Below are 13,653 nucleotides of genomic sequence, written 5' to 3' on the forward strand. Positions count from 1 at the left end.
TTCCCTCCATTTAACACAGTATATTTTATCCTGTACTCTACCTGATCTTCTTACCACTTAGATGTCTGTTCCTCTGTGTTTACCTTCTTTCACAATTGTTTTGATAATAAACTGACCTCCCAGATCCTCTGAATTTGTTCTTACAGTTTTGTTCATTTCTCGATGCTTCCATTTGTCTATTGAGTTCCAGGTGGTGCTGCTACATATGTCAATCTCTGGTTGTTGTCTGTTCTTGTTGGTTCTCTGTCAATCTCTGGTTGTTGCCTGTTCATGTTGGTTCTCTGTGTACATAACTCTCTTTAGGATATTTTTTAGTGCAGGGTTGGTTTTGACAAAATCCCTTAGCTTCTTTTTATCTTGGAATGTTTTGCTTACACCTTAGTATTTAATTGACAGCTTTGCTGGATAGAGGATTCTTGGTTGGCATTTGTTTTCTTTTAGTGTTTTATATATGTGTCCCATTGCCTTCTTATCTGCATGGTTTCTGCTGAGAGATCCGATCTTAATCTGACTTGCTTGCCTTTATATATAACATTTCTCTTTTATGTATCTGCTTTCACAGATGTTCGCTGCATAGCTGGTGTATGGCAGCTAGTCTTAGTTCTTGCCTGTATGGAGGGATTTTATAGGGTATGATTATAGCTTGACTATGAGAGGGGAAATACAAAAGAATCTGTAGCCAAATATGTTGTTGTTGTTATGTGCCGTGGAGTCGTTTCTGACTCATAGCGACCCTGCACAGGGTTTCTGAGGCTGTAAATCTTTACGGGACCAGAAAGCCTCATCTTTCTCCCATGGAACAGCTGACCTTCAGGTTCGCAGCCAAATATGAGTATGACTTTAAATGTCCCTCTCTCAGCTTCTTGCCTTCAAGGCCACCTGAGAAGTTTCACTATGCCATTGTTGGTCATTATGATGTAACTCAGGATTTAATTTTTAGCCTGTTTCCTTTTTAGTCTATTTCTTTCCCATTCTACAATCCCTGTTCAGGCCTTTTTCTTAATGGTAATCCGTTCAGGGCTGGCTGTGGCCATTTTGTGCCTTTCCCATTAAATTCTGAACAGATCTGTGAGCATGCATAGTAGAACCCTCTGGGGTGGGGGGAGTGTCCACTCACTCAGGCACTCCATCTAGTCACCAGAATGGAGGCGCACAGACAGGGAGAGACCAATGAACAGATATAAAACAAAATGAAACAAAAGAATATGCACACCTTTATCTCCAAGGATCCGTCAGGCATCCATGGCTGCTCTGATCCTTACCCTGCTCAGTTTCACAGAAAGATAGTCACTCTTGGAGCCGCTGAGCCTGGCAGAACCCTGAAAACACTAGATTTCTTGCTTCTGCTACAAATTCCACTGGCTGTAAGCCTTCAAACTTTCTAAATATTCCTTTATATGTGATTCAGAGTTCTGGGACCATCCCCTGAACCTGCTTCATCTGTTTTTCTGTGTTATTGCTGATGGAAATCCTCACTGCACTTCTCTCTGATATGTCATCAAGCCCCACCCTAATTTTTCTTATATGCTTTTAAAATGTCCAAAGATATTAGATTTTTCAGATAAATTGTTCAGTGTTTGCTGAACTTGTGACATTTAAATTTGAAGGGCAATCACAGTGGAAAGAGGTATCAGGAAAACCAAGTCAGGGAGGTTTCATAGATCGAACAGTAGTTGACACAGTCAGTGCTGGAAGATTAAGAAAGTGAGAAGTGAAAATTGCCATTTCAATTAGTCTACTTTGAGTCACCAGTGACTTTAACAAGGAATAATTTCAGTGGAGCATAGTGATAACAATTGAGTTGGAAATCCATAAAGAATGAATGTGATGTAAGAAAAGGAAAATAGCCTATGAGGGGAGCAAAAGGAAGATTTCAACTATTCTGCCTATTCTTTCACCTTTATGAATTAAGACAGAATGGTATTAGCTCAGGTCACTACACTTGTAAAATGGCAAATTAAGGGAATGAATTGGATGGCACAAAACTTGGAATTGTAGTAAATTGGCTATTGAGATGGTAAGATACTGATGCAGAATGGTCTGAACAGGTTGGAAAGATATAAAGTGAGCTAACTTTCTTCAATTCATTCATAAACTATTACCCAGATTATTTCAAGATATAAAGATATAAAGATATAAAGTGAGCTAACTTTCTTCAATTCATTCCTACTATTACCCAGAGTATTTCAAGTTTTCTGAAGGACATTTCAAAATCTTTATTCATAAAAAAGACATTTTGGTATATGATAATTTTACATTATCCAATTCCAGGAATACTCTGGTAGAATAAAAATAGAAATCATTACCAATTTTTAAAATATCTACCATTTATCCTCCATCACTCATCTGTCAGTATGTGTGTTGCTGTAATTCTGGAAGCTATGCCATAGGTATTTTAAATACCAGCAGGGTCTCCATGGTGGATAGTTTTCAGATGAGCTTCCAGAAGAAGAGAAATTAGGAAGAAAGAGTCAGATTACTCCTGAATACTTAGCATCTGAAGACCTTATGAATACTAGTGGAACACTATAAGCACTAGAAAATTTAATATTGAAACATAATGAAGAGAACCAGAATAGTGTCATATGTAGTGCCAGAAGATGAGCCACTCAAGTTGGAAGGCACTCAAAATAAAACTGGGGAAGAGTTACTTACTTCATAGATTTGACCTTGATGATACAGATGGAGTAAAGCCTTTAGGATGTTCATTTACTGATGGGGCATAATTCAAAATGAAGAGAAACAGCTGTGAACATCCTTCAATAATTGAAACATGGAATGTAATAAAAGCATGAATCTAGGATAATTGGGAAGTCTAAAAATTTAAATAGAATGCATAGACATCAATATCTAAGGCATAAATGAGCTGAAATGGACTGCTATTGGCCATTTTGAATATGACAATCACATGGTTAGCTATGATGGGAATAACAAACTGAACAGGAATGGTATAACATTCATCATCAAAAAGAACATATCAAGAACAGTCTTGAATTGTAACACTTATAATCTGTGATAAGATAATATCCATATGCCTGCAAGTAAAACAAATTAATATCTATTTGCATTAGAAACTAAAGACCAAAGACCAGAAGAGTTGTGAGGTGACATCAAGGTCATACAAGAAGAGAGCAAAAGGTCATTAAGAAGATAAGAAAAAAACAAAAGACCAAAAAGGATGTCAGAAGAAACTCTGAAACTTGCTCTGCAGCATAGAGATTATAAAACAACTGGAAGAAATGAGGAGGTTAAAAAGCTAAAAAGAAAATTTCAAAGATCATCTCAAGAAGACAAAGTCAAATATTATAATGAAATGGACAAAGACCAGGAGTTAGAACACCAAAAGGGAAGGTAATGCTTACATTTCTTATACAGAGGGCACTAGAGAAAAAAAAAAAATAATAATAATCAAGCATCGAATTACAATATTGAAGAATCCTATGGGCAAAATAGTGAATAATGTAGAAAGCATCAAAAGAAAATGAAGGTAATATACATAGTCACTGTACCAAAATAAATAAATAAATAATTGGTCTATGTTCAGACTTTTCAAGAGGTAGCCTATGATCAAAAGCCTATGATCCTAAAGGAAGAAGATCAAGGTACATTGAAGGCATTAGTAAACAACAGGCTTCAAGAATCGATTAAATACAAATTGAATTCTTTGAACAACTGAGGCAGCCTGGAAGTACTCACTCATCAATACCAAGATATTTGGAAGACAACTATATGACCAGTTGACTAGAAGAGATTCATATTTGTGCCCATTCCAAAGAGAGGTGAACCAATGGAATGCAGAAATCATCAGACGATATTATTATTATCGCTAGCAAGTAAAATGTTGCTAACAATAATACAAAAACAGGTGGATCGTACATTGACAGAGAACTTCTATAGGTTTAAGCCAGATTCAGAAGAGGATGTGGAATGAGGGATATCATTGCTATGTCAGATGGAACTTGGCTGTAAGCAGAAAATACCTGGAGGATGTTTTGTTGTTGTTGTTAAGTGCCGTCGAGTCGGTTCTGACCCACAGCGACCCTGAACAGGGTTTCCGAGGCTGTAAATCTTTAAGGGAGCAGAAAGCCTCCTCTTTCTCCCACAGAACAGCTGGTAGTTTCGAACTGCTGACCTTGTGGTTTGCAGCCCGATTCAGAAGATGTTTACTTGTTCTTTATTGATTATGCAAAGGCTTTTGATTGTGTGAATCATGACAAGCTATGGACAACATTTAGGACAATGAGTACTCCAAACCACTCGTGAGCAACCTGTATATAGATAAGGAGACAGCTTTTTGAGCAGAACAAGGGGACACTGAGTGGTTTAAAATCAGGAAAGCTGTGTGCCAGGGTTGTAGACTTTCACCATACTTATTCAATCTATGATGAGCAAATACTCTGAAGAACTGAATTATATGAAGAAAAACATGGCATCAGGATTGGAGGAGGACTCTTTAACAGCCTACATTGTGTATATGATTCAGCTTTGTTTGCTGAAAAGGAAAAGGACTTAAAATACTTACTTATGAAGATCAAAGTCCACAGCCTTCATTATGAGTTGCACTTCAATGTAATACAAACAAAAGCCCTCACTACTGAATCAATGAAAAACATCCATATAAATGGAGAAAAGATTTATGTTGTCAAAGACTATATTTTTCTCAGATAAACCATAAACACTCAGGGAAGCAGCAGTCAAGAAATCAAATGATGTATTGCACTAGGCAAATCTGCTGCACACGTCCTCTTTAAAGTGTTCAAGAGTAAAGATGTCAGTTTGAGGACTAAGGTGCATGTGACCCAAGCCATGGTATTTTCAATAACCTCATATGCATGTAGATGTTGGACAGTAACTGAGAAAGACGCTAGTGGAATTGATGCATTTGAGTTACAGTGTTGGAGGAGAATATTAAAAATACTATGGACTAACAAAAGACCAAATCAACCTGCGTTGGAAGAAGCATAGCCAGAATGCTTCTTAGAAGTCAGTATGGCCAACTTGACTTCTCAAACTTTGGACATAGTGTCAGGTAGGACCAGTCCTTGGAGAAAGATATCATGTTATGAATTGGAGGGTTGGAGAGAAAGTCGCACACTCCCCAATTAGTTGGATTACCATAGTGACAACAGCAATGTGTTTAAATGTAGCCAAGATTGGTTGGTACACAGTCAGACTGTATTTCATTCTGTTGTGCATAAGGTCACTATTAGTCGATATTGCCTTGATGGCACAAAACAACAACAACAACCATTTATCCTACAATAGTCTTTATCTAATGAGTTGTAATAGCATAGTAGTAATGAGTCAGACTGCTAACCTCAAGGTCAGCAGATTGAAACCACCAGTCATTATGCAGGAGAAAGATGAGGTCTTCTGCTCCCATAAAGATTTATAGCTTCAGAAACCCTATGCAGGTCACTATGAACCAGAACTGACTCATCACCATCACCACCGTCACCACTCTTTGTCTAATTTAATTCTCATAGCATATGAAGTTAAGATTTATCCAAATTGTACAGATAAAGAAGTGGTTTCCAGAAATATTTGATTCCTATTTTCTTATTTCTAACCTTCTGTTATAAATTTGGTGTAAAGATTTGATAAAATACCTATAGCACATTGTAACTTATAGTGTGATAGTGCAACATTTGGCTGTAATCAACTTTCTGTTTCCTATCTAAAACTTGTTTTCCACTTGGAAATTGAATCTAATCTCTTCTTGCTTCCTTAAGCTTTTATCAGTTACAAATGTTCATATATCTATACTTTCTTATTTAAAAAGGGGGGCAGGGTCTACCTGATTATTCTTCTCAGCATAAAAATGCACTATAAAATTTTCCATAAAAACAAAAGTATTTGACCTTATATATTTCTCTAGCCAGCTCCTACTTTTTGGTTCTTTATTCCATCAAAACCAATACCAAAAATTTTCTCTATATGCTGTCATACCTGAATTCATTCTCTCTTCCATATTCCACTTAAACTACTGTCTCTTAGGCTTTATTTCACACCATTTCATTAAAATAGTGAATTTCATATTGCTAAGTGCAGTAATTAATTTTAAGTCCAAATATTACATGTTGACAGCATTTGATGCAAGTAGGTTATGCACTCCTTCTAGAAAAACATTTTTCTATTGGTTTCAGGTGGTGGTGGTGGTTATGTACTGTTGAGTCAGTTCTGACTCATAATGACCCTATATGGGGTTTCTGAGGCTGTAAAATTTTTATGGGAGCAGAAAGTCTGCAGTACTTCTGGTGGATTCAAACTGCACACCTTGAGGGTTAGCAGTCCAACATGTAGCCCACTACACTACCAGGGATCCTTCATCTGGTATCTAGGACACCACTTATTCATAGTTTTCTTCTTAGGTCACTGGTTGCTCCTTCTTGGTTTGCTTTTCAAACTTATTCTTTTCTGACAATAGCTCTATAAGTCAAAGAGTCTCAAGACTAAGCCCTTGGACAACTTCTCAACTACACACATTTCTGCATTGATCTCATCTAACTTCAAAATTTAAGTATCTTCCAAATTTTACCTCCATCCTAAATCTGTTATGTAAACACCAGATTCATATCCCCTTCAAACTATTTATCTCCACTTGGTTGCAACAGGGACTTCTGTATTATTCCCCTATTCTTCTAATTACTGTCAAACCTGATGGCTAAGACAGTACACATTTATTCTCTTAGAATGCTATATGCAAGGAGTCCAATTACTTGGGTTAAAACAAGGTGCCATTTTACTTTGTACTCTCCCTCTAGACACTCTAATCAGATCTATTTTCTCACCTTTTCTACCTTATAAAGTGATATTCTTTGCATGGCCCCTTGTTTGATCTTTAAAGACAACAGCATAGCAATTTTACATTACCTTATTCTTTTGTTGTCAAATCTTCCTTTGCCACTTTATTATAATGACTCTTGCAAATGTATTTAGGATCTATCCAGATTGTTAGGTGCCGTCAAGTTGGTACTGACTCATAGCAACCCTATGAACAGCAGAATGAAACACTGCCCAATTCTGGGCCAACCTCACTACTATTGCCACACTTGAGTCCATCGATGCTGCCACTTGGTCAATACATCTCATTATGGGTTTTCCTCTTTTTCTCTGACCCTCCACCTTACCAAATATGATATCCTTCTCCAGGGACTGCTCCTTCCTAACAATACGTTTGAACTATGAGAGGCGAAGCTTGGCCATCTTGGCCTCCAAGGAGCACTCTGGCTACACTTCTTCCAAAATGGATCTATTAGTTCTTGTGGCAGCCTATAGCAATTTTAATATTCTCCTTCAACTCCATAACTCAAAAGCATCAATTCTTCTATGATCTTCTTTATTCAGTGTCCAGATTTCACATGCATATGAGGTTATTGAAAATACCATGGCTTGGGTAAGGCATACCTTAGTCCTCAAGCTGACATCTTTACTTTTCAACACTTTAAAGAGGTCTTGTGTAACAGATTTGTGTAATGCAATACGTCGTCTGATTTCTTAATTGCTGCTTCTGTGAATGTTGATAGTTGATACAAGAATAAAGAAGTCCTTGACAACTTCAATCTTTTCTCCGTTGATAAGAGTGTTGTTTATTAATTCAGTGGTGAGGATTTTTGTTTTCTTAACATTGAAGTGCAATCCATACTGAAGACTGTGCTCTTTGATCTTCATCAGTAAATGTTCTAAGTCCTCTTCACTTTCAGCAAGCAAGGTTGTATCAACTGCATATCACAGGTTGCTAATGAGTCTTTCTCCAATCCTGATGCCAGGTTTTTCTTCATAGAACCCAGCTTCTTGGATGATTTGCTCAGCATGAATAAGTATGGTGAAAGAACACAACTTTGTCGTACACCTTTTTAATTTTAAACCATTCAGTGTTCCTATGTTCTGTTAGAATAACTGCCTCTTGGTACATGTACAGATTCCTTATGAGCACAATTAAGTATTCTAGAATACTCATACTTCACAATGTAGTTCATAGTCTGTCATGATCCACACAATCGAAAGCCTTTGTGTAGTCAATAAAGCACAGGTAAACATCTTTCTGATCAGCCAAGATCCATTGGACATCAGCAATGATATCCCTGGTTCCATGGCCTCTTATAAATCCAGCTTGAACCTCTGGAAATTCTCTGTCAATGTATGCTTACAGTTGTTTCTGTATTACCTTTAGTAAAACTTTACTCTCATGGGATATCACAGATTGTCTGATGATTTCCGTATTCCGTTGGGTCACCTCTCTTTGGACAATATGGATCTCTTCCAATCAGTCGGCCAGATAGTTGTCTTCCAGATAATCCAGGATAGTATTTCTATCTTGATTCATAATCACACTTGCCAATGACCTTTGGTCACATTGCTGTTGTTGTTAAGTTGGTTCTGAGTCAAAGGAATCATGTATAGGGTTTCTGAAGAACTACTGGTATGTTGGAATAGTTAACATTGTGGTTAACAATCCAGTGCTTATTGTACAGTACCATACCAGACTTTGCATTAGCTAATATTATAGGAAGTCTGGGAATTAAGATGTCTAACCTTTGGAGGTCAGTATTAAGTTAAACATAATATTTAACATGCAACACAGCTAATATAAAATTATTGTTTTCCTGTATTCTTTGTGTTTTTTGTCTTACTCTTTTCATCTCATTGAACAAATCATTATGCCTAAAATGTTATTCAGCCAGATATTCCAGATGAATTCATATAAACTCACATTTCTTTCTATTACCCTCACAATTGTTCACTAGTAAATCTTGTCACTGTCTTCTTCAAAATATATCCATCAGATCTTGCTGTCTCTACACTAACCCAAGACACTATCATCTCATATTTGATCTACCACAATCTACAACCTGATGACCAGTTTCTTGATTCCAATTTGCGTTGTCTATTATATATTTCCATAAAGAATTCAGAGCAATTTATTCATAGATTTATTCATATGATGCCGCTTCTCTCCTCAATATTTTCCAGTGTATTTTTTTCACACATAGAATATAATCTGAGTTATTCATAATGACTCATGTGACTCTATGTGAACTACTGTTAAAGACTCATCTCTTCCAAATTCTGCTACCACTTAGATTTCTTCTTCTACTTTTCTTTCATGTGCACATTTCATTAGAGACATGCTGGTTTTCCTGGGCTCCTTAAACAACCAAGCATGCCCTGAACTCAGAGTCCTTGGGCTTGTTATTTTCTGTCTATATTTTTCCCTCCAGATATTCCCATGACTCCCTCCTTACTAAATTTTCTTTTCTTACAAGTTTTCTCCTCCTCTGAGAGGTCTTTCCTCTATAAAAAAATGTATCTTCTCATCACACTCACTGTTGTTCCTTATCATTAGGTAACAACAATGGCACCAAACAACCCCTCCGTTCTACTCAGCTGAGTTAAATAATTCATTGTCACAGAACTCAGACAGCATATTTACAGTTATAGGTTTTATTAAGGAAGATAACAGGTTATAATTCAGGGGCAGAAATGTTCAGGGCACAGTTCCTCTAGTTTAGAAGTCTTTTCTCAGCTGTGCCCGTAGGGAGATCTTTAAGGTCAGCTGATAAATGACCAAAGGATAATCAACTCCATTAAAAACCTCAGCACAAAGGCAGTCAGCTCTAGCTCCATGGGTCAGCAAAAATAGATTCTCAATTAAATCATTGGATGCACCCCATTCCATAAACAAGCCTCTTTCCCAAAGGCACTCAGCTTTACTTACACCATGGACCATGGAATCCATGGTCTGTCTCATGTTCTGACTCTGTAACTCTGTGATCTGCTGCTGCCATTCCTTAGGCACTTCTCTGGTATCACATCTCTGTCCCCTCTACTAAGGAGGTTCATCACACAGGAATCTTGGGATCCAAAGCACACGCTCTACTCCTGGCTCTTCTCCATTGATTATAGTGAGATCCCTTTTCCTGCATTTTTTATAACCACATTAGAATTACACATTTTTATAATCAAAATTAACCTGTTAACAATCATTCCATCTTATCAGTGTCTTCTTCCACCATCCCTTGCAGTGAGAGTTAAAAGGATTATCTGCAGAAGAGTCATATGAAGTAATTCACTTCACTGTACTACTTGATATATTACAAACCTTTCTTTAATTTAGTTGTTTTTAGTAAGTTGCCCTTACAGTATTCAGGAAAAACAGAGCAATTCAGTACATATTCAAGAGGTCAAGACTATTGTTCATGGAATGCATGAGTGGTTCCCATTAGTTAATGAGCACAATAATGGAGAGGATTCTCTTACATCCTGCCTAAAGGGGTCACTCAAGAGAGTGCTGAGACCCTAGTTGTTCAAAAGCTAGAAATATACCCTGATTTTCCAGTGATATGGAATCATTGGACTATCTCTTTGATATCCCATGCTAATAAAGTTTTGGTAAAGGTAAAACAGAAATGGCTACAATCATACATTGACAGAGAACTTCCAGAGGATCAAGCTGAATTCACAAGAGGCCGTGGAACGAGGGCTATCATTGTTGATGTCTGATGAATCTTGGTTGAAAGCAGAGACTATCAGAAAGATGTTTACCTGTGCTTATTGACTACACAAAGGCTCTCAATTGTGTGGATCATGACAAGCTATTGACAACATTTCAAAGTATGGGTATTCTGGAACACTTCATTGTGCTCATGAGGAAACTGTACCTGAACAAAGAGGCAGCTGTTCGAACAGAACATGGGAACACTGGGAACACTGAATGGTTTAAAATTAAGAAAGGTGTGCAACAAGGTTGTATTCTTTCAACCTATATGTTGAGCAAATAATACGAGAAGCTGGATTGTATGAAGAAAAATGTGGCATCAGGATTGGAGGAAGACTCATTAACAACCTGCGATATGCAGATGATACAACCTTGCTTGCTGAAAGTGAAGAGGACTTAAAACATTTACTGATGAAGATCAAAGAGCACAGCCTTCAGTATAGATTACATCTCAATGTAAAGAAAACAAAAATCCTCACCATGGACCAATAAACAACATTTTTATCAATGGAGAAATGATTGAAGTTGTCAAAGATTCTTGGGATCAACTATCAACACTCATGGAAGCAGCAGTCAAGAAATCAAACGACATATTGCCCTAGGAAAATCTGCTGCACAAGACCTCTTTAAAGTGTTGAAGAGCAAAGATATTAGCTTGAGGACTAAGGTGCCCCTGACCCAAGCCATGGCATTTTCAATGCGAAAGCTGGACAGTGAATAAGGAAGACCGTAGAAGAATTGATGCCTTTAAGTTATGGTGTTGTAGGAGAATATTGAAAAGTGCCATGGGCTGCCAAAAGAACCAATAGATCCATTTTGGAAGAAGTGCAGCCAAAGTGCTCCTTAGAGGCCAAGATGGCCAAACTTCGTCTCTCATACTTTGGACATATTGTCAGGAGGGAGCAGTCACTGGAGAAGGATATCATGTTTGGTAAATTGGAGGGTCAGAGAAAAAGAGGAAGACCCCCAACGAGATGGACTGGCCAAGTGGCATCATCGATGGACTCAAGCATGGCAACTAATAGTGCAATTGACTCAGGATCGGGCAGTGTTTCAATCTGCTGTGCATAAGGTTGCTTTAGGTCAGCACTGACACTATAGCACCTAACAACAACAATAACAACATGGAAGTTATCATGACACAGGAAGAGATGAAATTTTACTGACCAAATTGTAATGTATTTACCTCTCTAATTTTATCCATAGAATATTTAATATGAATTTTACTAATATGAGAACACTTTTATTAAAAGCAAACAAACAAAACTGGTTTTCTGGTGTTTTTTGTTTTTGTTTTTGTTTTTTTCCTATTTAGTCTGTATACTATAATTTAATGGGGAAATCTTTATAAGCTCACTACTGTAGTTGTGGTAGTTGGTTCCAACTTATAGAAACCCTATAAAGATTTTCTAAAGAATGGCTGGTGAGTTTGAACTGCTGACTTTGTCATTCAAACCTACCTTGCAGTCCAGTGCTTATCCTACAGAGCAACACAAGGACTGGCTATAGATAGCCAATAGTATTGTGATAAAAAAGTTGTATATTTTCCTGATTCCAGTCCTACTTATTAAAATCAGCTTCCTTTTAATGCAGTACATTTTTAAAAATAGGAATTAATTGCTCTCAGGTCTGATACCGTAAGTCTAAAATAATAGTAAAAATTATTTTATTAAAGAAAAAGGAATGGCTTCCATTTTCTCATTAGATTATATCTGTTATAGTATTACTGAACATCGGTTGCATTTACCCACCAACTCCCTCAAATATAAATGAGTTCTGTATGTTTTTGTTTACCATTGAATGGAAAGAGTATGACTTAAAACCTTGTTATTAGTTTTCTTTTCAAAAAATGACTCTTGGATAATTAGATTTGTATCTGTTTATAAATATTTTATTAGAAATTTATTAAATAAGATTTAAGCCTTGTCACTGAGATGAATGGTGATTGTCTAATCTATGCCTGAATTTGTATTTGTAAAAATGCCTTTGTCTGCTGACACACTTTTGCATCAGCTTAATGAGAGTGAGGTTAGTTTACTCTATTTTTGCTTTGTTACATTGTCACAAAAATGTTTCTCACAGAAATATTCTCTTTTATTTCACTTTTCACTCTTGCATTATAGGTGCTTCTGTTTAAATGACTTGTGCATTAATTTATATAGGGATTCATTATGCATCAGAGTATATCATCAAAGAACTTCAAAAAAAAAAAAAATAAAGAAGCCTGTATATATTTAGTTACTGTGTTTCCATTGACCATTAATTGGCTTTTGGTAATGGATAGCTATGTGAGATTGATAGAGATTAGAGTAGGACTACCAGCTGTTCAAAATATTTGACATCATCTGTGCTCTCAGAGGTGTTTTTTACATAGAAATGAATTGTTGAGTATTTTAAAGTTTCCACATTCACTACTCTAATTTAGTATGTATATTTTAGAGTGCTTACATTTCAAGAATTTTTGTTGAACTAACTTTTACCTGTCCATTCAGGATATTATATCCATTAATATTCTGAATATATTTAGTGAGATTACATTTAGTGATCATAGAAATATCATCTAATGTAGGGGTCATATAATTCCAAATTATATTAATTCAAGCTAAACAACTAACATTAATTTTATTTTGTCTCAAAGGATTGGGATTTTTTAATTTACGTGTGTAGAGAGTGGAAGTCTTAATATTGTGTTATTTAATGTAAAATTATATGTATGCGGACCTTTTAGTAGTAACTGGATAGATCATGAATGTGTATCAAAATTTTAAAGGTCATGAAGCTCCTACTTGTATTCTATCAGTTCCTGGCACCTTATTCTTTGCCAATGCCTTCAATGCACCCTGGACTTCTTCCTTCTGTATCATTGACTCTTGATTATGTGCTACCTCTTGATATGTTGAACATTGACTATTTATTTTTGGTACAGCGATTGTGTGTTCCTTCCATCTACTTGTTTTTGTTTTTTACTATTGAAACTATTAAATTTATTTTTACAGTGAACATTCATTTTCTTGTGAGAAATTCTATGCACAAATATGTCTGCATATAAACCAGGGTGAGTCAAAAACTATCTATATTCTATCTATATTAAAACACCCATCCACAGTCACAGCTGGTGACAACATTGAGTGTGCACATGAAATGATTCTGTAGAA

Source organism: Chrysochloris asiatica, unplaced genomic scaffold, assembly GCF_000296735.1.
Source record: "Chrysochloris asiatica unplaced genomic scaffold, ChrAsi1.0 scaffold00011, whole genome shotgun sequence".
Lineage (NCBI taxonomy): Eukaryota > Metazoa > Chordata > Mammalia > Afrosoricida > Chrysochloridae > Chrysochloris > Chrysochloris asiatica.